The following is a 25886-nucleotide window of genomic DNA, read 5'->3' as shown; positions in this document are numbered from 1 at the left end:
GGAAGCCGCAGCTGCTGTTTTTGAATTTGGAATGAAATTTTCATCATACCTATACCAACAGTCTGCTACAACGTGTCCAATCTTGCTGCGCAGCTAACAAGTCGGGCATGGTTTGTTGGAGAAGTGCGCGCCTCCGTTTCCTCTCCCCCGGCCACCGCGATCACCATAGCCTCCGCTGTTGCCACGAGCGCGGAAGGAGTTGGTGTTGCCGAAGGGGCTGTTGTCGGTGAAGCCGTCTCCCTTACCTCCATGCCTTGCGCTGTTGACGGAGGATCCGTTCGCCTGTTGTCGTAGCTTGGCTCGGCTCTCAAAACTGGGAAGCTGAGTATAGATCTCAACAACTGGAATTGCCTCCGCCTTGCCGACAAGGGAAGAGACGACGGGCTCGTAATCATTGTCCAGCCCAGTGAGGATGTAAGACATCATCTCCTCATCGTCGAGAGGTTTGTCGGCAGATGACATCTTGTCAGCCAGCGTCTTCATCTTGCCAATGTACTCCGTTACACTTAGATTGTCCTTGTGGGTCATGGACAGCGCAAGACGTGTGTTCAACGCACGCGCACGGGATTGTGAGGAGAGCATTGTCATGATTGCACTCCATGTCTCCGCCACCGTCTCCAGATTGACGACCTGAGTGAGGATATCCTTCGATACAGATGCAAGGAGGAACCCAAGCATCTGTTGATTGGCAACAACCCACTCCTCGTAGGCAGGGTTGATCTTTGTGACGACTTTGTCGCCCTCCTTGACGTCGACTTCCGTTGACGGTGCGCGTTTCGCACCGGTGAGGTACCCCTCCATGCATGCGGGCACCACGGATCATAGGAAGGATCTGTGTTTTCCATAGCATGAAATTATTCCTTGTGAGCTTCTCCAGAACAGCTTGGCCAGAGAGCGGATTGGTGGTGGAATTGGAGGAACTCGCCATTGTGGTAGATGTGATCTTATGCGTGGGTGTTTGGCTGTGATACCATATATATGTGAATTGGCAGAAGTGTTCTCACCTCGTTAGAGGTCGCTGTACGTGTTAATATATGTTTGGGAAAAGCTCCCAAAGTGGCGCATACAAAGGAGGAGATAAGACTCAAAAACAGAAATCTATCTCTAATTCTATCTTATTATCTCATGCGCATTATCACATGTAACAAACTCTTTCTAACACTGTGCGCCTATCTCCTGCGATGCACTGGTTGCCTGCCACCTGCTGTTGCTCTGAGCAGCCCGCTCAGAACCTCCTTGAGCCCTTCCCTCTTCCTTGGTCATAGTGAAAAAAGAGAGAAAAGAAAGCTGGAAAGCTGGAACAACAAAAACAAACTACGATGATTAGATTAGTGAATCAAGCAAGATGAATGTGGCCAGATCGGCGCACGCACAGCATAGCAACAATTATGCTGTACTGCCTGAGTGCTTAAAAACAAGAGTAAATTTCAGAAAACTGCAACTTTAGTAACAAAACTATTAGTTTGCTACAACATTAGCGATATGTTTTAGTTTACTGCAACAATAGCGTGAAAAATTATCACAAAACTGCAACTTTTACGTTATACTAGTTGGGTGCCCGTGCGTTGAAAATGGAAAAAAAATTAATACGTTAACATCAAATCGCACCGGCTTATTTCTATTGTATATCGTTGGTTTACAAATACAAATAGCTAAGCCACAGGTATAAGAAGGGATCATATAAAATATATTATCCAGATTGTATGAATTTAGGTAAAAAGAAAGAAAGAAAATACAATTTTCATTTACCATGGGGTGTATGCCATTAAAAAAAAGAAAAAAAGGATTTGAGTACAGAGGACCATGGGTGATGATCCATAAAATCCAGTTCAGTATAGAAAAGCCTGTATCTTTATTTAGTTGTACATGCATTATCTCATAATCTTGCAAGATTATGCTCGATCAATCTTATTGGATAGTTGTACATCCGCATTTGCTGAATCTGATTCTGCTTTAGCTTCAGACTAACAGGTCATGAATATTGATGTAATACAGTTTCTTTGGTTGATCAAGTTCAATGAAAAAACACTTAAGAAATGTCAAAAAATCCCCAACTACATGTTGTGCACCAAAATGCCAGATCTGAACATCAGTTTAAAGCCAAAAGATGGATTCAATTCGGGTTTTAGTTGAGCACCTGCTATCAAAACATCCTACCTCTGCTGCTCGCTGCTCTACAGAGTTCTTCAAGTCAGCGAAAATTTATTGATTAAAAGCGTGCACGTACAAGGCACGCTAACATAAATTGATTGAGGTAAACTGAAGAAAAGTACATCCATTGCTTGAGTCAATTGAGTTAAAGTTTCTAAGTAAAGAATACAATTAAGCAAGAGGGGATTAAAAAACTTAATCAAGCCATTTGTAGCCGCTAACCTTTCAGACCATCGAAGAACACAAGCTTCCTACTCATCTAAAATATGTTCTTTTGAGCCAGGTTTGCACAAAGAAAGAATAAGAATGTAGCATCAATGTGTCAAATCATAATACTCTTATCACTAAATATGATCATCGTGTTGTTTTCAGAAAATGAGAAAAGTACCCGTTGACCTAGAAGAATTACCCTCCACCACCATATAGTAGAATAAATACCTACTTAATTTGATCCTGATATCCAGCAGTGGCAAAGAACACATATTGGTAACCTGTTAAACCTTGGAACCATAGTACCATACACCATGGTCCATGGAAGAGAAAGATAATATGTTTTTAATGCATATATGCTTGATTATGTTTTTAATGCATGTATGCTTGATAATAAGTCAATAGTTAACCTCAATTAATTTTGCAACAGTAACTCCCTAGTATGCACATGACATTCTTACAATTCCTACCTGTTCTGTAACTCCCTAGTACATCTTGTATCAGGTATCTGCAATCGAATGAAGGTTAATAATAAGATTATTTCTGGTTTCCTTCATTTCCTATATATCATTTCTCCAAAAAATTGAAAATACCCATGGAGTAAGAGTAACTATGACTAACCAAAGCAGGCACTTCCAGAGATGTTTTTCCTCATAAAATTAGATTATTCATCCTTATGTTCAGCATTTCAGCAGGGGTTGGAAACAGCATGGTTGCATGAAACTCTGCAAAAATATCATATTAGAATGAATTAATTTTTAGGTAAATAACAAATTAAATGTTAATCAAGCTGAATCATATAATTTTTTTTAAAGGAGCACATGCTTACAAAGTGGATAAGAAAAGCATGGCACATGGACTGTGTGGCTCAGCTCTCATTCTGCAGCATTGCAATTTGCACATCATTGACCATTGCACACAACCTATCATATTAAAAAGGTTAACTCATACTGAACAACAAACATTTTCTTTGTATACAATTCAATTACACAAAAATGCAATGGAAATATATATATATGCATGCTGAAAAAAACTATTGATATATTCAAGCTGCATTTGAATGGATAAAGTATTTACTTGTATTGTAAATTGAAAGTAAGGCACAATATCATATCCCACATCACATGTTGTCAGTTGGAGATGCATACATGAAAGCCTCAAGCAAATAAATATTATATTCTCTGAACCTTCGATTCCCACAGTTCATAAATCAGTTAAATGGTCAAAACTACATTGTACTTGATTGAAATAGCTCTTAAAATACAGATGGACAAAAGTTATAGCAATTGTAAATATAACACCATGCAACAGTTCTGTTATAGAATTGATAAATATATCACCATGTCACTACCGTCCCCTATGGTAGTGGCACCACATACAGTCAAACACACAATAAATTTGTATAGTCTCATATGCAAGGAAATCAAATGATCAATTACCTGAAAGACTGTAGAACTTGCCTAAATGTGACCTTCTCCTGGAGCTTGAACTCTAGCTGCTTGCCAGGAAAGGAAAAAAAATAATTAGCTGTAGCTAAATGTAAAAGAAAATTTTTAAATAGCAGCTGCAAGAGAAAAGCTACAGTTTGGATGCCTATAACTGAGCTTTGATGCAATAAGTATTACTAAAATCTTAGTTAAGACAGTGGCATCCATTTCATGATAGACCATACATATCAGACTTGACTGTTTGCTTTTGTAGCATGGCCAGACATTACCCTGGTACCTTGCCTGCCTAAAATTATTTCAGGGTACCTGTGCATTTCAACACGATAATTTATTATTGTTTTTTAGTGCAATCACAATGCAAATCCTGTTGTAATCAGGATAGTAAACTTATTGCCCACAATTTCCTTGTTGCCCATAATCAGGAGACCTAGGATGCCAATGTGATCCATAGCTACATTTGGTTCATATCACAATTCACAAATGAGAATATAATTCCATGATAGATTTCATTAAAATCGTTTTCATCCAAAAGGGAATATAGACATATATACTGAAAACCATATTATATAAACTAACATAACCAAAAACAAGAATCATCCTACCATGTTTAGTAACAATATTGGTCGAAGCGAAGCGCTTTCAGTTAGAAAAAAATGCCTCTTTCCTGATCACCATCCTTTTTTCAACGCATATGTTGCTAGGCAGAAGATCTCCGAGAGCCGAGAGAGTAGCCACATTACTTCTTCCTAAAAGGAAAGAAATAGCTTGCAGGTAGATTGATCTCATATGGCAGGGATGGGAGGCGGCGTTGGCATCATGAACAGAAACTGTATATGGTCAAGCATTTCATCAAACACATGAAGGTCATAGATAATTTGTGCACAGAGAACACATCAATGAACCGAATTAAACCCTAGTCCTTCAATCTCTCAGAAATAAGCATCAAGAATTTCGTGATAAGACACACAAACCGTGGACTCCTTTTGGGGTTCAGATGTTGAATCTTCTGCCCTGCTTGTCAAGGGCACGCAAGAAGGATGACAGGACGTTGGCACAGAATACTCTAGCCTCTAACAGGGTAGCTGCAACAGGATGATCAGAAATTATTGCCTAAAGAAAAGGATCGTCCAGGAGCATGGGCACAAAGCAATGTACCTGATGGTGCCGTCTACCTTCGGTGCTGCCCCCTGCTCCTGGCCTTGGGAACGGAGGTTGTATTGCAGGTCGGGCGTCGGCGGGGCTCGTGCAGGCGGCGGCAGTGAAGTCGCGCTGTAAGCAGCGGCTTAGGGCATGCGCAGGCAGGGATGGCGAAGTCGCACTGTAGGCGACAGCCTTGGGTGCCCGCCGGCGGAGGCTTGATCGCAGGTTCACAGTAGGGGTGACAGGAGGCGGGGTGGCATGCATAAGCGGCGGCGATGGCCTGGTCACGCCACTCTTGTCAGATCAAGTAGCGTTCCGTCTACCGTGGCTGTCGCCGGGCACCAACGCCGCCAGCCTTGCCACTACGGCACTACCTGCTCCCAATCCATCGCCGCAGAGGGCTCGTGTTTTTGTTCTGTGCCATTCAATTCCGGGGAGGGGCAGCGGGCGGCGGCTAGGATCTGTCGAGGGCGAGCCGGCGTGATGGAGACCGTGAGGCGCGATGGGAGGGCTTCCGGCGGCGGGAATCGGTTGAGGGCGCCGCGGGGATCGGTCGATTGCGTGCCGAGGCAGGGATTCCGGCGGCGGGGATCAGTCGAGGGCGCGCCGACGTGATGGAGAGTTGGAGACCGGGAGTCGGGGAGGAGACGACGACGATGGGGGCGCCGGTGGTGGAGACATGTCGCGGCGAGGAGGGTGTGACGGGAAGGAGACAACGGCGATGGAAGCGCCGGCGGTGGAGGCGTGTCATGACGATAAGGATGGGGCGCGGCGCGAGGTGATGGCGGCGATGGGGGCACCGGTGGTGGAGGCGTGGAGCAGCGGCGGGTGTGGGGTGGAGGGGGGCGAGGTTTTGGATTGGGGTGGCGCTTATTGCGGAATGCGATCCGTAGGAATTGCGCGACGGTGGTGCGGAGGAGGAGCGTGCGCCGTTTTTTTTTTGCTCTGAACGTGTCGAAGTACGTTTGTATATTGGATCGCGTGTCTACGTTGGCTTCACCATCACCACTATGAATTTTTTAAGTAGTAGAGAGTAGAGATGCTGCAACAATACATATAGGTGACAATTGTAGCAGTATATAACGTAAACGTTATAGTTTTGTGATAATTTCCCACGCTTTTGTTGCAGTAAACTGAAACATGCCACTAATGTTGCAGCAAACTGATAGTTTTGTCACTAAAGTTATAGTTTTCTGATATTTACTCTAAAAACAAATATGCATGCTTGTGATGAGTTAATGAGATTGGATTGATGAGGAGAGAGAGTACGACCTGAAGAACTTGCTTGCATGTGGCAGCTGGTGAGAGGACCATATATATCCCACAGTCCAATGATCCGTGAGAGCGAGAATATAGACACCCTAATGATGAGTTTGTTTTCTTAAGGGGTGTTTGAGAGAGAGGGATAAACGACGGTGCAAGTGTTTGCGGAATTGCGGCGCACGGCGGCACCGGAAAAGCTAATACGCGAACAGTTTTTGTTTTTTTCCGGTTTTTTCGTTTTTTCTTTTTTTTTCTTTTTTTCCTGGTTTTTATTTTCGGTTCTTCTATTAGGCATGTATACAAACTATGTATACATATATATATAAACTTTATATACATATGTATACAAACTTTGTATTCATACGTATACAAAGTTCTCTCTCCTCTCTTCCAACTTACTACATGTGCACTCTCAAATTATCAAAAAAGGTAATTCAGCATATTGATCGAACTAGAAGGCATTATCTTTGGAAGAAATCAAATGACCCTAATGCTAAGGTGCATTCATTAGCAGCTTGGGATCTAGTTTGTCAACCAAAGAAAAAAAAGGGGACTAGAAGTCATAAATCTGGAACTACAAAATATTTCAACAAAATGGAGTTGCCCAGGGTAGACCTAATCTGGAACAAATATTATTCACACTCCAACATGCCACCCCATGCACACATAGGAAAGGGTTTTTTCTGGTGGAAGGATGTGTTTAGGCTAATATACCAATTTTCAGAGCCATTACATCTGTTGCTATTGGCCATTGGAGACAGCTCTATTCTGAAAAGACAACTGGAATGGCAGAATCTTGCAAGAAGAATTGATCATTCTGTTCTCACTTGCAAAGAATGAAGATATTTCTTTCGAGGGTTTCAAAGAACTGGTTAATCTGGAGTAAGCTTTTCAACCCCCCCCCCCCCAAAAAAAAAAAAAAAAACTACTCAAGCAGTTCAACAATGGCAGCACCTGAGCAATACTTTACATGAATTGAATTTCGGTAATCTCTTGGATCAGTGGACATATCATTGGAATTCAAATCAATATCAATCAAAAAGAGTTTATGATCTGTTCTTCGCTCATATTCAACCAGAAGTTCCCATCACCCTTATCTGGAAAAGCAGATGCACACTCAAATTGAAAGTTTTGTTTGGTTATTATTAATGGATAGGTTAAACACAAAGGATCTGCTACCAAGAGAACACTTCAACACCCAAGGGGGAATCAGATGTGTTACATGCAACACATTAACCACAGATGATTCTTTGCATCCCTTTTTCACTTGCCCCTGTGCTCAACAGTGCTGGCACTTCGTTGTCATAAACTGGAACATAAGTTTGAACTTCATGAATATGATATCTACAGCAAAAAGTAGCTTCTCCCACCCTTTCTTTATAGAGCATAAGAAATGATCTCATCTTTAACGATGTGTAAGTGCATTTTGGTAAATGGAAATCACACTTCAAGTATGAATTTACTTTGCATTTGCATAGAGTAAAAGAAGCAGATAAACCAATTTGGCAATCATGGATACACAGTTTATTTTAACCCCCTTGTAAATTCCCCTTTGTTGTATTTTTTTCTCCCCTCCCCTTTGTAAATTTGTTCTCTGTTTTGCCTTATTAAAGCACAGTAGTCTCTCTCTCTCTCTCTATATATATGTGTGTGTGTGTGGGGGGGGGGGGGTAAGACTATTCTACACCCGGGGTATAGAATAGTTATTCTATACCCCTCTCCCTCCCTCCCGATCCCCTCCCTTCTCTCTCTCGCTCCCGATCCCCCCCTCTCTCGCTCCCCCTCCCTTCTGTCTCTCTCTCGCTCCCGATCCCCCCCTCTCGCGCTCCCCCTCCTTCCCTCCCGATCCCCTCCCTTCTGTCTCTTTCCCAATCTCTCTTTTTTTATTTCATTTTTTTCTTTTTTTTTCTCCTTGAAACATTTTTTTCTCTTTTCTGGAAAAATAAAAAATAAATTGCCAAATTCAAGACTAACCCATGACCTCATAGTTCAAAGCACATTCTTCTAACCAATTCATCTAATGATACTATTTGTTTTAAAAATTTTATGAGAAAGAAATATGATTATCAATTCTAATATCTTTCACTATCGAAACTCATAACATATTACTATGCTCTAGTAGTAACATTGTTGTAAAAGTACAGTAACATATGACGTTACTGTATAATACATAGGACATTACTGCAATAATGCAGTAACGTCATAGTAAAATTGTAATAGACCAAGAACTAAAACAAAAATATATGGGTTAAAGCTTCACATGCTAACAATATACTTGTTACTGTATGAAAGTAGAAGTGTTACTACATAATAGACGCATATTACCACTTCCAAGTAGCTATGTTACTGCACGATAATTATAGTTTTACTATGTCATTTTTACAAGATGAATATTGAATAGGTGGGCTATAGGTAAAGTCTGTACGTGGCTTTGAGTGAGGTCTGATTGATGTAGGAGTTGTTTGAACAATTTTATACATTTTGTAAAACCATGTTAATGCATGTATATGCCCTTGTTACTACAAGTTACACATTCTGTTACTGCATGTGGAGGGTTAAAGTTCAAAATGCCAATATTTGAAAAGCAATATCTCACAAGATATGTATTATTTTTTAAAATCATTCCCACCATGAAGCTATAGTGTTACTGCATGTGGAGGGTTAAACTTCAAAATGCATCTACGTACTCCCCTCTTCAAGAAACCGTTCTTCCTCCCTCTTCTCAAGAAAATCGGTCTCCTCCCTCGAATATAGTGTTACTGCATGTATATGACGTTACTGCACTTTTGACAGTAATATTGTGGTGAATTACAGTAAATCAGGAATTGAAACAAAAATATATAGGTTAAAAGTCTCAGATGCTAATCATATACTTGTTACTGCACAAAAGTAGAAGTGTTACTGCACGGAAGGTATACGTTACCACGTGTTTATGCAGTAACACTACCCAAAAAATACAGTAAAACGCAGTGTAGTAACATCGTGATGCGATTGTAGTAACGTACAACAGACAAGTAGTAACAAGCAATAGTATAGTATTACTACTTGTGGAGAGACAAATTGCAAAACTGTCAAACTTTGAAGAACAATATCTCCCAAGTGATGTAAGGTTTTTAAAACCGTTTGCACCATGATGCTAGAAAAAAAGAGCTTATCAAAAGTAGATCCGTCATGACTATGTTTCAACTATATTTTAACGCTGTTACTGCACGTAAGACACAGTGTTACTGCATAGTGGTCGTCGAGTTACTGCACCGTCCTGGGACGAGAGCTGAGAAGAGGTGGGTGGTGGGGGGAGTTAGTAGGCGGGTTTGACCGGTGGGAGGGGCCTTTGACCGAGGTGGGAGGTGGGTTTTGGGCCTTTGGTAAGGAGGGTGAGGTGGGTGTGACCCTTGGAAGGAAGGGGGTATAGAATAGCTATTCTATACTCGAGTGTAGAATAGTTATATATATATATATATATATATATATATATATATATATATATATATATATATATATATATATAACAGCTCTACTCTACACCTCCCCCTTAGAATAACTATTCTACACTCCCCTCCCACCTAACCCATCTCCTCCCATAGTCCCAGCTCCCAGCCCCTCCCCCCTCCCTGTCACGTCGTCACGTGTGGCCCGTCCCTCCTCTCCGCTCTCCCACCTAACCCATCTCCTCCCATAGTCCCAGCTCCCAGCCCATCCCCCCTCCCTGTCACGTCGTCACGTGTGGCCCGTCCCTCCTCTCCGCTTTTTTCTGCTCCTCCTCCCCCTCCCGATATCCTCCTCCCAATCTCTCTCTCCCTCCTTGTTTTTTTTTGTTTTTTTACGCCTTCCCCTCCCGATCTCTCTACTCCCGGCGCCCACCTCCTCTACATTTTTTTTTCTTTTTCTTCATTTGTTCTATCCCTCTCATCTCTCTCTCTCCTATCATTTTATTTTTTTATAAAAATTAAAAATAAATTGGTGAAATCAAGAGTTGAACCCATGATCTCATAGTTCATGGCAAGCTCTCCTAACCAATTCATCATGTGACATTATGTGAATAGAAAATATTGTTTGCATGCTTTGTATGTTCAAATTGTGTGAGAACAAATCAGTTATGTTACTACAAGAACCATACCTCGTTATTATGATTCGGCAGTAACATTATCATAAAAGGGGAGTAACATGATTACTGCAAAATTTATAGGTTGTTACTGCACTTTTGGCAGTAACAACATTGCGGAATTTGCAGTAACAGAGAACATGCATAGTAACAGTGGTACTACAGTAGTAATGTTTCTTTAGAGAGCATGGTGGAATTTGCAGTAACAGAGAACATGCATAGTAACAGTGGTACTACAGTAGTAATGTTTTTTTAGAGAGCATGGTGGAATTTGCAGTAACAGAGAACATGCATAGTAACAGTGGTACTATAGTAGTAATGCATAGTAAATCTCAATCTTTAGAGAGCAATATCTCTCACGTTATATATTATTTTTCTAATCCATCTACACCATAATATTCGTAAAAAGTGCTTAACAAAACTAGATCCATCATGACTATTTTTTGATGTCGTTACTGCGAGAAAGTTGTCCTGTTACTGCACGATGACTGTTCTGTTACTGCGGAATTCCTGTGAGACGAGGACAATAAAGTGGTGGGCGAGGGAGGGAGTCAATGGGCGGGTTTGACCAGCGGGAGGGGCTTTGACCAGCCTTTGACTGAGGTGGGAGGGGGGATTTGGGCCCTAGGAAGAGTGTGGGAGGTGGGATTGGCCCATGGGAGGGGGGTATAGAATAGTTATTCTAAGGGAGGGACGTAGAATAGATTTGGTGTATGTGTGTGTGTATATATATATATATATATATATATATATATATATATATATATATATATATATATATATATATATATATATATATATATATATATATAGACACACATATACATACATACATATATACATACTTACTAGAAAAAAAAAATGCCCGTGCGTTGCAACGGGAAGAAAACATGAGAAATTTCCCAAATAAAATATGGCTGGATTTAATTTTTATTAAATTCTCCATGATTAATTACACTATGTGAAATTGTTTTGGAATTATTAGAGCTCCATTGCTAATCTATTATCTATTATATACTAAAAGCCCATAAAACTTTCTACAAATGCTCTCGAACTGCCACGTGGTTTCCTCAAAACGCTCTCAACATGCCACATGGCACAATGAGAACCTACGCATAGGAGTCGAGGACCCACACGTGTAGTACATGTATTTGCCGTGATCATAACATGGAGCGTATTTGTCTCAAGATTAGTTTCCTACTTTGAATCAATAAAGCGGGCAAGATTAGTTACCCTACATCAACGTAATCTCAGATTTTCTCTACATATACATATATACACCGGTCAGCAGATTAGCAAATTTTAAATCGATGAGGCAGGCAAGATTAGTTACTCCTAAGTACAAGAGAATCTCAGATTATTTATCTCCTTCAGGAACACCATGACCAGATGGTATTTTAATCTCCACGATGCACGGCTCGGCGACTCATCTTGGCATAAGAGGTGTGCGACACCTTTGTGACATTAGTCAATTCAGGCTGGTCATCGTCTTTGGCAAAAGAAGGTAATCGTGCACCTACAGAACAACACAATAATGCTATCCTTCATTAATTAATTAGGGCTACACTATATTGCATCTATTAAATAACATAAATGTATACATTATATTGCATATACGCATTTGCAGATAACATGGCGCCTTGCAATTTAATTACTGCGTTAACAAGAAAAATGATAGGTGGACAATTAAAGTAAGAGTGATTAGGCAATGGGATGCGGTTAATCGGCTGATGAGTTCTATGGTATACGCGGATGATTCTACTAATGCAGAGGTATGATTGTTGCGAACATATCATTTAATATATTGTTCTACTATGTAAATACTATTTTCTTCATGATAACTCAATACATGCCTTAATCCTAAAGCAATTGGCAAACCACTTTAGGCCAAAAATTAACATAAACTCATTATACATTTTTAAAAATTTCGAAGTTATGGAACATGATAAGTACTGTGTACTGAAAAATAGTCTCAATCTTTTTTTTATCACGATACAATAATGAAATAGGTCAAAGCAAAAAAAAATGTTTCTCGGACTACTACTTTGAGTTTACAGATAGGAAAACATTATGAGGTAGAAAGAACGAAGATCAGCAATTATCAGGTAAGTGTTTAATATTGCTTCTTTTAATCATTCTTATTATAACTAAACGTACTTTTTACAATTTAGATGTAATTAGCACCAATGTTTAATTCATCAGTTCTGAAAAAAATACAAAACTGACAGGTTACTCCATCTCACTGATAGCTGCTGAATTTTAACGTACAAATATTACAATCCAAAAAAAATTAATCCACCGTAAAAAATTCTCAATTCTTGGATTCCTGTGCCGCATCTCGAACTGCACCAATCATATAAGATTATATAAACCAATGCATTTAGTGGATTACACAATTCATCCATTAATAGAAAACAATAACCTATATCCAATTAAAAAGTCCTAATTTTACTTTAACACTTAATTTAGTAGACATGTTTTATTAAAGAAAATAAGCCTACCATTCTTTATAGTTGATGAATACAAGTATAAATAATAGCTTCTATGTATTACTTAGCTACGATATAGTATAAAGCTAACTACTAGGTTACAAAGTTATAAAAGCAAAGCTGACGAAAAGAATTTAGGGAGAAAACGTGGTTAATATTATCCTTATATAAGTGTCTCAAACAAATCATACGACATATGCCAATTAAACTTCCTCAAAACTCTCTCAAAGTTGCCAAATCCTATAAAATTTCAACAAAATAAACTATAATCTTATCTTTCAACAAAATAAATGCCCGCGCGACGCGCCACCTTCCTAGTTTTAATAATACAAACATCATTTCAACATTTATTTAAATGAAAATCTAAATAAAACCCTACTTTCTCCATGGGCCATTTTAAGCCCATTTTTTTCTTTAGACCACAGCCGAGCTGGCCCATTAAGCTCCCTTCCACCTTGGCCTGCAAGCGCACATCCGGTTGGTGCAACCACAGTCTAATCAGTGTCCCCCTGCTCCTCATCTCACTGTCGCGTGGGTCCAAGTGTTACACTGTCATTCCCTACCTCCATCGAGTCCCACAACTTCCCAACACCATGGGAAACCGCCTCCTCCATAAAATCTGTCCGCATCTATGGAGATAATCTAAAATTAATTGAGGGGTTTTTATCCTTATCTCTTTCTATTTCCGTTTTCCCAAGAATTAGAGAAAAACCACATTCTATCGACCTCAGAATTAAGCCCTATAGCAAGCTTTAGAGTTCCAGTCTTAGAGTCTGTTTCTTGTAAATAAAAATCACCTATACATGCGGATGATGATGATGACGGATGAAAATATTCCCGGCATCCTTACGTATTTTTTAGTTAGGTATATAGGTATAGATATAGATATAAAGATATAAATATAGACGTACCTATCGGCTAAATTTAAATAAGTATTCGCTCATGGTGCATCCACGTCGCCCGGACGGATTGTCCGTATTTTAGCAGAAAAGTATTGATACTTTACAATAATCAGGGTAAGGTAAGCTCATTTAGATCAAGCTTGTTGTTTTTTTTTATTTTGGTCCCTTCAGTTCTTTGGATATACTATACAGAGGAGAAGAAATCACAAAAATTAGACTGTGCTCTAAAATTTTAAAGATGACTGGTGCTTTTGCAAAATTTATGGCCTCACCGGTTGTTTGACTTATTCGATTTTCATGTTTTTCTTTAAAAAAGACCTGTCGGTTTTTTCATAGTAAAAAACCCAGTCCGGATAAGGTCAACCAAATGGATTAGATCGTTCTTTCTTTCTTTCCTATTCTTGTTTCCTCCGTCGTTCTCTCTCTTTCTCACATCTCCCTCCCCCTTCTCGATCCGGCTCTTCCCTCCCAACGACATTCGACGGTCGATCCCTCCCCCTCCCCGCTACGTCCATCCTCCTCCACCTCTCTGTCCGTGCATGTCAGGGTTACGGGTCAGGCATACCCTCTACCCTTCGATATACGTTACGTATCGACATGGCATACCCACGCGTACGCGGATATTTCCTGTATGTTCTAAGGAAACTTTTCACGAAATCTACAGATGGGAAGAGTCCTTCTCGGACAGAACTAGGTCATCTACGTATTGTATTGGGTCTGATATATTCGAGTTCTACTCGGAGAGCTCCAGACTTGCGATATAAAAGGGACCCCCCGGGGAGGGCATAGAACATCGAATCTCAGAGCCAAAACAACCCGCACAGCCTATGAAGCCGGAGTCTGCGAGGAGCCAAGTCATCGAGAGCTAGTCGAATCCACTCGACTACGATCTCGCCGGATCCGACAAGTTCCATCGTTCCTTTTGTAACCTGTGTTTTTCACCATATAATCCCACATCAACTGGATTAGGGCTATTACCTATCAAGGGGCCTAAACCAGTATAATTCTTGTCTTTTGATTGCTCGATGTCGTACTACGTAGATCCTTGTACCAACGTACCCCAATACCCTCTATATCCGGTCTATGGGTATCACCCGTCGACAGTGGCGCGCCAGGTAGGGGAACTTGGTACTCAAGGTTCTACTACTATGTCATCCAGCTTCATCGACAACAACGTCAACACCAGCTTCAGCCAAGCACTCCCTGCTTCAACAATGCTGGTATGGACTCAAGTCGGCGAAATCATCTTCCCGGTTTACACCACGATGCCGATCTCAACCGGTCCTCCAATGACTGGAAACGAGAACGCAGTGGCTACGAACCAAGGCGACTCCATGTCGAAAAATCCACCCGTCGAAACGGAGAACGGATTACCGACTACATCCAAGCTCGGGAAGGATTCTGATACGGCCAAACCTTGTCCTTCCGACATAAATCACGGGCCGACAAAGATGACTTCCGAAGCCACCAGGTCTTGGTGTCCTATCCACAAAACCAAGAAACACACCCTTCAAGATTGCTGGGTTTTTCTCAACGTCCACGTTGAAATTCGCGCCTGCAAAGAACGTGGAATTCAGCGTACTTCTCTAACTCGAGATGTCTATTGTCCTATTCACAAGACAAAGAATCACGACCTCTTGAGTTGCAAAGTCCTCCTCGGCGCCATGAAAACTTCGTCTCCTAAGTCATACGTCCTTGTCAGGGATAACGGCAAGGAACAAGGAGCGGCTCCAGCCTCAGATCGATTTGTTGGGGTAATCGATATCGATCCTCACGAACCATCGGTCTTGCATCTCCTCGAAGACTATGGGTCATCGACAACAAGTGCGCCACGGGAGGTATTGGCTATCGATGATGTTGGCACGTCAGCGCAAGCCAACGCAGAAGCGGCGAATCAATCGACTACTCTAGCCCAGCACATCAGGGCTGTTCAAGTTATACTAAGGGAAACTCCTTACAATCCCGTTCTGAACGACGACCTCGAGCGTTGGACAGAACGACTACGGGAATCGGTGACCAACCTCAGCAACGCGTTTGAAGAAGCCGCTACCGCAGCACACCAAGATTAGCCACCAATTGACGACGCCAATGGTGAAGATCCGGAGCGGAGGGAATTACCTCGATAGGCTACCCCTCCACCTCGTGGCACTGGCGATCTTCGAGACCAAATCAACGGTCGCCGAGAAGCACGACGCACACGAGACGACGCAAATCGTTCTCGGCGTCATGTCTCTTCACGGCGCCATGATCGAGGAAACCGCCCAAACGAGGACCGAGACTACAACGATCGCGAACGACGGGGGCCAGACAATACTGGTCATGGCCGTCGCCGCAACAACGACGACGACGGAGATCGGCGCCGAGACAACAGCGGGAGACAACGACAGGATTCCCGAGATCCAGGTCGTCATCCTCGTAATCGTACGCCGGAACCAAGCGACCCATCGTCATCGTCATGATCCGCATCCTCTTCATCGTCAGACAGACATCCACGAAGGTCACACGACCGCCGACAACCCACCGCCCCCAACGCTGGGTGTAGGGCTTTCGGTCGTTCCCTACGTGATGTCCGATGGCCTGAGAGATTCCGACCCAGAGCTATTGAAAAGTATGATGGGAGCACCGACCCAGAAGAATTCCTTCAAGTCTACTCGACAGTGCTCTATGCTGCCGGAGCAGACGACAATGCGTTAGCTAACTATTTACCAACCGCGTTAAAGGGTTCTGCACGTTCATGGCTGATGCATCTTCCTCCCTACTCAATCTCTTCGTGGGCAGACCTGTGGCAACAATTCGTCACCAATTTCCAAGGAACATACAAGCGCCACGCGATCGAAGATGACTTACACGCGTTAACACAGAACTCGGGGGAATCATTGAGGGAATACGTTCGGCGCTTCAACGAGTGTAGAAACACAATTCCCGAAATCACCGACGCTTCTGTAATTCACGCCTTCAAATCCGGTGTCAGAGATCGCTACACTACCCAGGAGTTGGCGACAAGACGCATCACAACTACTTGGAGGTTATTCGAGATCGTTGAGCGATGCGCCCATGTGGATGATGCGCTAAGACGCAAGAACGACAAGCCGAAGACCGGGGGAGAGAAGAAACCAGCCGCAGATGCATCTGAGTCAAGCAAGAAGAAAAATCGCAAAAATGGGAAAAGGAAAGCTCAAGCGGAAGTCCTCGCAGTAGAATACGCGAACCCTCCCAAGCGCCCAGACCCACAAGGCAGCGACACAAAGAAATTATGGTGCCCCATACACAAAATGGACATACATTCTCTGGAGGATTGCCTTGTTTTCAAAAAGTCACTCGAGAAGCACATGGCGTTTGAAAAAGGCAAGCGAGTACGTGTTGTCGAGAAGAACGAAGAGACGCCTCCTCACGAATCGGATTCTGCGTATCCAGACTCCGACCTCCACGTCTCACACATCTTTGGCGGCTCCACAACGTATTCCTCCAAGCGAGAATACAAGAAAGTGGAACGTGAAGTCTGTTCAACGTGGCAGGGGGCTGCACCCAAGATGAAGTGGTCTGAGCAGAAAATAGAGTTCTCAGAGGAAGACCACCCCAAAACCTCCGTTATCCCAAGACGATATCCGATCGTGGTCGAACCCACTATTCGGAACATCAAGGTAGCGCGAGTTCTCATCGACGGTGGCAGCTCGATCAATCTTCTCTTCGCCAGCACTCTGGACGCAATGGGAATTCCGCAAAGTGAGTTGACACCAACCGATCAACCCGTCCATGGAATTACTCCCCAATCATTGTCCAGACCTTTGGGCAAGATTACGTTGCCTATGACTTTCGGCCAAGCCAACAACTTCCGAACAGAGCAGATCACCTTCGATGTTGCTGAATTCGATACAGCTTACAACGCCATCATCGGGAGAACTGCACTTGCGAAGTTCATGGCCGCATCTCACTACGCGTATCAAGTGCTCAAGATGCCGGGACCGAAGGGAACAATCACTATTCAGGGGAATACAAAGCTGGCGGTGCAGTGCGACAAGCGGAGCCTCGACATGGTCGAGCAAATGCCCAGCCCACCCGCCATGACTGAGCCACCCAAGAAAGTGAGCAAGCCAAATAAGACGCCAAAGCCGGACGGCGCCATCAAGATCATTCCACTCTCTAGTGCTAACCCCAACAAGACTGTCAAAATCGGGGCGACACTAAACGAGAAATAGGAACTCGCGCTCATCACCTTCCTCCGCGATAATGCCGACGTGTTCGCTTGGCAGCCGTCCGACATGCCGGGGGTCCCTAGGGAGGTGATTGAGCACAAACTCATGGTGCGACCCGATGCCAAGCCAGTAAAGCAAAGACCGCGGAGATTTGCACCAGACCGGAAACAAGCCATACGAGAAGAGCTCGACAAACTTCTCAAAGCTGGCTTCATCAGAGAAGTACTTCATCCAGAGTGGCTAGCCAATCCAGTTATGGTGCGGAAGGCCAACGGAAAATGGAGAATGTGTGTCGACTTCACCGACCTCAACAATGTCGAGGGCACACTTAGCAACCAGCTTGGCAACAATGTCGAGGCTTACGTTGACGACATCGTTGTCAAAACCAAGACAAACGACTCATTGATTGACGATCTGCGGGAAACGTTCGACAACCTCCGACGATATCGCCTCATGCTCAATCCTGAGAAGTGCACGTTTGGTGTACCGTCGGGCAAGCTACTCGGATTCCTTGTCTCTGGCAGAGGAATAGAGGCAAATCCCGAGAAGATCAAAGCAATCGAGAACATGAAGTCGCCCACAAGACTCAAGGAGGTACAAAAGCTAACCGGATGCATGGCAGCATTAAGCAGATTCGTCACTAGGATGGGAGAACGAGGACAACCTTTCTTCGCTTTGTTGAAGAAACAAGACAAATTTGTATGGACACAGGAAGCCGAAGAGGCATTTATTGCACTCAAGCGCTACCTATCAAACCCTCCTGTACTTGTTGCTCCCCAACCTAATGAAGAATTATTCCTCTATATTGCCGCCACGCCATATTCCGTTAGCACCGTCATTGTCGTCGAGAGAGAAAGTACAGCGACCAGTTTATTACGTCAGCGAAGCTCTCCATGACGCAAAGACAAGATACCCACAGATCCAAAAACTGCTTTACACAGTCATCATGACATCAAGGAAACTACGCCACTACTTTCAAGCCCACAGAGTCACAGTTGTCTCCTCCTTCCCCCTTGGTGAAGTCGTGAGAAACAAAGACGTTGTCGGCCGCATTGCGAAATGGGTAGTCGAGCTAAGCCAATTTGATGTCCACTTTGTGCCGCGAACAGCCATCAAATCCCAGGTACTCGCCGACTTCGTTGCCGATTGGACTATGCCAGATAACAAATCAGACAACCAAGGCGACAATGAGACATGGACAATGGCGTTCGATGGCGCACTCAACAGCCAAGGAGCAGGGGCAGGATTTATCTTGACATCTCCCTTCGGCGATCAATTCAAGCACGCAATCCACCTCAACTTCAGGGCAACCAATAACACTGCAGAATACGAAGGACTACTCGCCGGGATACGAGCTACAGCCGCACTTGGGGCCAAGCGACTAATCGTCAAAGGGGACTTCGAGCTAGTCGCAAACCAGGTGCACAAAGACTACAAATGCTCTAACCCCGAGTTATCCAAATATCTCGCAGAAGTCAGGAAGCTAGAGAAGAGGTTCGATGGGATCGAGGTCCGACACGTCTATCGCAAGGACAACGTCGAGCCAGACGACCTAGCACGACGCGCGTCCAGACGAGAACCGCTCGAGCCCGGCACCTTTCTCGACATCCTGACAAAACCATCGGTAAAAGAAGTTAGCGGCGAAGTTGGCCCGAACACCCCCGACATCAGCTCGGAGGTCACCGAGGCAGAACGCGCTATTGCTGACATCGAAACCACAAACGACTGGCGCATCCCATTTATCAAATTCATCAGCAGCGAGGAGTTGCCCGAGGACGATACAGAGGCCGAGAAAATAACCTGTAAAGCAAAGATCTACTGTATGGTCGGTAACGATTTATACAAAAAAGCGCCAAACGGGGTACTTCTCAAATGCGTCTCTACCGACGACGGCAGACAACTCCTCCTCGACATACATGAAGGCATATGTGGGTCACACGCCGCCGGTCGGACATTGGTCGGCAAAGCTTTTCGACAAGGCTTTTTCTGGCCAACCGCCCTTAATGATGCATGCGACATGGTCCAGCGATGTGAAGCCTGTCAATTCCACAGTAAACACACAAAGCTACCCGCGCAAGCGCTCTAGACTATCCCTCTGACTTGGCCGTTCTCGTGCTGGGGGCTAGATATACTTGGGCCATTCCCACGAGGACAGGGCGGCTACAGATTCCTACTTGTGGCGATCGACAAATTCACCAAATGGATCGAAGCAGTACCCACTGGGGAAATCAAGGCCAACAACGCCATCAAATTCATCAGAGGGATATTCTGCAGATACGGACTACCGCACCGCATCATAACCGACAACGGCTCTCAATTCATCAGCGCTGACTTCCAAGATTACTGCATCGGTTTGGGAGTCAAAATATGTTTCGCCTCGGTCTCTCACCCTCAAAGCAACGGACAAGTCGAAAGGGCAAACGGCATAGTACTACAAGGGATGAAAACCCGCGTCTACGACAGACTCATGTCACACGACAAAAAGTGGGTTGAAGAACTCCCATCAGTACTATGGGCCGTACGCACCACACCGACAACATCCAATAAGGAAACACCCTTCTTCCTCCTGTACGGCTCTAAGGCCATGCTCCCCGGCGAGCTACGACATCAAAGTACACGAGTACAGAAGTATTCCGACGAGAACCAGGAGGAACAGCGAGACATCGATGTAAACCTTCTCGAGGAGCATCGTGAGCGAGTTGCCGTTCAAGCAGCTAGCTATCAACAAGCCCTTCGCTGTTACCATGAGACGCGCATCCAAGCACGCATACTTTCGATCGGCGACTATGTCCTCCGACGAGTTCAAACCCAAGCAGGGCGAAACAAACTCTCACCAAAATGGGAAGGACCTTACACGATCACACAAGTCTTGCGGCCAAGCGCATTCAAAATCGCAGACGGCGACGGTCGCGAACTAGCAAACTCTTGGAACATTGACCAACTACGTAAATTCTATGTATGAGTCAATACCGCTGTACCTGTAAGCACCCTTACAGTATCAATAAAGCCTATTTCTAGGCCCCATATCACAATCAAGGTGTTTTCGCCCGATGATCCCTCACTCTGATGACACCTAGCGTTGAAACCTGTCCTTATGTCCCTTTACGCCGTCTCAACAAGGCCTCCGAGGAACCTAAGGGATCTTCGGCTGGGGACGCCCAGAGCCGATAAGGCCTTGTCAGATCCTGTAGAGACAAAAGACCATGTAAGATCTGGTTGTGTAAGAGTTCTCGCCGTGCGTATTAACCAAGCCGTGAAATCGGAAATCAACTTTCCAACCTCACGGCTGGTGGCTAGGATCAGAGCTTATTCAACCAAGGCAGGTCAAGGGTCCAAGAGCCTTATCACCCGAGAAAATTCCTCCGATGACAAGGCTGGAGGCTAGGGAGAGTGTACGACTCAAATGGCCAAAGTCGTTAACTGAGAACACACTCTTACACACAACATCCAGAGTAAGATACATTTGTTTAAGGAATATTTCTTTATTCACAAAATAATTCTTACAGTTTTTACATAGATCTCCCACTACATTACATTTTTCCTAAGATACCTATGACAGGGCACGAGTACTACCAAGAGGGCCAATGCCAGTCCATAGACTGGAAGACCTTCTCAGCCAACGGCGACATCGACCTCGCAAGATGGTCTATCTCCGCCGGAGTCCTCCGGGAACGAGCAAAACCTTCGTGGAGGAATTCGAGGTCCAGGCGCGGGCGGTGATCTCGTAGGCAAGCCAGCACATGTCCTCCGGTGTATCGGCTCACTCGATGACACTCTTGCTTCAAGGCCTCGTCGATACACTTGCCGATGCCATCGAGTTGGGCACAAGCCCCGTTGAGCCACCAGATATACCCGGCCGCCGATTCCCCAGGATCGGCGCGGACTACTCGAAGTTCCCTGCATACTCTGGCCATTGAGGTGCAGCAACTTTTTAAGTACGACGCAAACCACACCTCGCGGCCTCGGAGCGTTTCCACGGCCTGCTCCTTCTTCACGACTAGCATGGTTCTCTCGAGTTCCGCCACTTCAAATTTCGTCTTCCAGTATTGGATACGACGATCTTGGGTTGCAAGGGCATCCTCGAGATCTACTAAACGTGACGACCACTAAGACAAGCTGGATACCCCTAAGACAACACAGAGGTAAAAAGGCTACTCACTTGAGGTAGTCGTTGCCATCTCGAGCTCCGCATCAAGAGTTTGATCCTCGACATCAGGTGAGACATGTGGTTCAAACTCGAGTACTGGAATTATCGCCAGTGACTTAGGCTGCCCCCGCTGCTGGACATCCTCGTCATTAGCATCTCTACAATCGACAAAAAAACTCCCGAGATCAACATTGAACAAGGATGGTAATTGTACACACGAAGGTAGCCAGAGTTCAAGATTTACAAATCATGCAACAAATACAAGAAATCCTACTCTTCAAAGAGGGGGAGGACAGACTCCCCCAGGTCACCGACTTCTTCCATCACCTCCTTACGTGTGTCGCTTGCCGCCCCCTGATCCAAGATCTCGTGCAGATCGAGTTCAGGACGCGACAACCTTACACACGCGAGGACGTGACACGCCCCGGTGTAGATGCCGTTCGACGTCTCCTCCGCGATCCTGGCCGCATGCTTGGAGGGGATTTCCCCCATCGCCGTCGCCAGTTCCGCAAGAGAGGAAGTCAACTAGAACTCGTTGGGGTTCGCCGAGATTGTGGACTTGATGCCGCACTCCTCAGCGAGCTGGTGGAGGCCAGTATAGGTGACGCGCAGCGAGCCACGGATCTCGAAGAGATTGTTCCCGAGTTCCGACATTCGGTCCTCGAGCCCCTTGCGTTGACGCTCGTTGCCGGCCACCAGCTCCCTCATCTTCGTGAGGTCCTCGCGGGCCTCAGCCAGTTCGCGAACCAATCTCTCGGCACGCGCGTTCGCCGCCGCCGTTTCCGACCTCGCCTCCGAGATCTCGCGGCCGATGCCACGAGCACCAGCTTCGAGAAGGCGCCCCATCTCGACTTGGAGCTCCTCCCAGGTGAGGACGGCCTCTGGCAGACTACGACCCCCAGCGGGATCGCTGACGGGGCCGCTAGGCATCGCCTCCCGGCTCCCGCCCATGGGCACGACATCTGTCGATGCCGTGGCAGGAGATACGCTGGAAGTTCCCCCCGAACTTGGCCCGAGCAGCCTACGCCCGCGCCTCCTTACGAACGACCACGAATCAAACACCATTTGAACAGGAAACACGAGAATCCGAAAACTTATTTACTTACTTCTCGCTGTTCGTCACAATACGCTGTCGTCGTGGAGGTGGAGGAGACGCGTCTGAAGCCTGCAAGACAATCAATGTGGAGTGAGAAGAAACCTTCCTTGCTACATAGTCTAACGACAAGATGAAATTACCGAGGGAGTCAATGCCTTGCGACGATGTCCGAGCACAGACGAGAATTTCCTCGCCTTGGTCGGAACTTTGCCACCACTAGTGGTGGTCGCAGCGACAGACGCCTCCTTGACGACCTTCTCCTTTAGAGATGTCGCCACCTGATGATCTGCGAGCGGTCCGACGACATCAGTCAAAGGAAGGGCCTACGCTAAATCAAGTCATAAGCTGATTTCGAACAGAGAATGCAGGACGCTTATCGAGCAAACTCACATTGATCGCTTCATCACGTTCCGTCGCCCCCCTTTCACAAAGGGGCGCAGGGATGTCGCTCGCCGTGGTCGGACCGCTGATCATCACTTGATCGACGCGCCGCTCCACGGCTTCGCTGCTCAGACCTGTCAAGAGGGAACCAACTTTTCGTAAGTCGAGAGGAACATGAGTACAAGCACGTCAAAATGAATGCGAGAAAGATACCCCGAGGAGAAACTCGGGTCGCGTCTTTAGGCCCGGAATAATTATATGCTAGATGGGCCCGAGCCTGGAGCGGCTGGATTCGCCTACCGACGAAGTCTGCAACGACTTCATACCCCGATAAGCTCCGTTCTCGGAGATCATCGATGATGTCGATAAACGATTGAAGAGAGGGGGTCAAGGGGGGCTTGGCGGTCCAGACCGGAATCTTGTCCGGTTGATCCTCGGGAACAACGAGGACCGGATTTGAGTCCTTGATTTCAAGATAAAACCACATGTTCCGCCATTTGCTGCGGGAAGAGGGACACTAGAAGCGGACATAACGCGACTTCAAGCCATCACGAAGTCGGAACCCGACGCAACCAGACACCCTATTGGGTTCCATCCAGCGCAACTCATAATAGAAACGGAAGAGATCAAGAAAGGGCTCTACCCCAATGTAGGCCTCGCAAAGATGAACAAAGACACTAAGGAAAGTGATGGAATTGGGGTTCAAATGCAAAAGAGAAAGACCATAGGAATTCAAAACCAGCAGAAGGAATTCGGAAGGTGGAGGGAGAAAACCGCAGAGAACATAATCTTCAATCGTAACCATGCGACCTAAGATGGGCTGAGGATTAGTACCTCCTGCTCCCCTCTCCGCGTTTTCACGGCCAGGAAGGGCGCCATCCTCCTGAAGCTTCTTCAAGGTCGCGCTGGTGGAAGCTGACTTGCCAAGATCCATTGCTGCTTGAAGATCGCCGGAAAACGGACCTAAGTTGGCGAAGCTAGGGTTCTTTGCGGTAGCGGAGAAGGCGAGGAGCGCTAACAGGCGGTGTGTGTTTGACGGAGTTTGCGGACTTCAAAATGCGCACCCAAAATCCCTTTAAATAGACGCACTACCGACGGTGCGAATTCCAAGGAACAGAGAGAGATCCCCGCCGGAAATTTCTGGGTCCGTTACGCGCGGCAGTTTTTTGGACTTCAGTTCAAAATTCACTCGTGACCGTTGGGCTTCAAACGGTGTGCTCGACTATACTTCATCTCCACGGTCCTCGCACCTGGAATGACAACGTTCTTGACACCCGAAGTCGTGAATGGTCGTACGAGTTCATTTTGAGCAGAAGTCGGGGGCTACTGTCAGGGTTACGAGTCAGGCATACCCTCTACCCTTCGATATACGTTACGTATCGACATGGCATACCCACGCGTACGCGGATATTTCCTGCATGTTCTAAGGAAACTTTTCACGAAATCTACAGATAGGAAGAGTCCTTCTAGGACAGAACTGGGTCATCTACGTATCGTATTGGGTCTGATATATTCGAGTTCTGCTCGGAGAGCTCCAGACTTGCGATATAAAAGGGACCCCCCGGGGAGGGCATAGGACATCGAATCTCAGAGCCAACACAACCCGCATAGCCTACGAAGCCGGAGTCTGCGAGGAGCCAAGTCATCGAGAGCTAGTCGAATCCACTCGACTACGATCTCGCTGGATCCGAAAAGTTCCATCATTCCTTTTGTAACCTGTGTTTTCCACCATATAATCCCATATCAACTGGATTAGGGCTATTACCTATCAAGGGGCCTGAACCAGTATAATTCTTGTCTTTTGATTGCTCGATGTCGTACTACGTAGATCCTTGTACCAACGTACCCCAATACCCTCTATATCTAGTCTACGGGTATCACCTGTCGACAGTGCGCACCTCCTCCTCCTCTTGAGAGACTCGCCAATGACAGCAGCCACCATGGCCGGGAAAGGCGAGGATGTGCTCCACCGTGGCCACTCCTCCGCGGTCACTTTGCTGCCAGCGCTAACCAGGAGGGCTTTCTCCGTGGTGGGGTGCAGAGGCGGCTGCGGCCACAGCTAGAGGTAGTGTGGGAGAGGGGTCTTGAGGTGGCAGGGGAGCTGCCGTGAGCTGGTGGATGAGGGCACGGTTGCTTCGGCACGGATGAGTTCCAGGTGCGCGCACAGAGCTCGTCGAGGTGCCGCTGCTTGCGCCAAGGCCACGGAGAGTTGCTCCCCCACCAGCATCTCGCTGCTCCCTCTCCCTCACTGACGCTCTCCCTCCTCGCACCGTCGGCCCCATTCCTCCTCGTCAGGTCAAGGTGCCGCCGCCGCCCCGCTCCTCACCATATCCGGCGAGTCAACGGCTCCCTGGCGACGCGGCG

The 25886-nt window shown here is 45.6% G+C and overlaps 1 long non-coding RNA gene and 1 other non-coding gene across 2 annotated transcripts; both read right to left on the bottom strand.

The window, feature by feature from the left end:
• Positions 1 to 305: 305 nt before the first annotated feature.
• Positions 306 to 444, bottom strand: LOC112937243 (small nucleolar RNA Z247). Its single transcript, XR_003239758.1, has one exon. It is a non-coding gene; the product is annotated as a small nucleolar RNA Z247 (small nucleolar RNA).
• Positions 445 to 985: 541 nt separating this feature from the next.
• On the bottom strand, positions 986 to 5770 carry LOC4350093 (uncharacterized). Its single transcript, XR_001541287.3, has 7 exons — positions 4965 to 5770; positions 4781 to 4891; positions 4412 to 4636; positions 3801 to 3856; positions 3191 to 3284; positions 2983 to 3086; positions 986 to 2869 (listed from the first exon to the last, which is right to left on the bottom strand). It is a non-coding gene; the product is annotated as an uncharacterized lncRNA (long non-coding RNA).
• Between the last annotated feature and the right edge of the window lie 20116 nt (positions 5771 to 25886).

This window comes from Oryza sativa, chromosome 11 (assembly GCF_034140825.1).
Source record: "Oryza sativa Japonica Group chromosome 11, ASM3414082v1".
Lineage (NCBI taxonomy): Eukaryota > Viridiplantae > Streptophyta > Magnoliopsida > Poales > Poaceae > Oryza > Oryza sativa.
The sequence above is the reverse complement of the archived record's forward strand: the minus strand, read 5'-3'. Positions and strand labels throughout refer to the sequence as shown.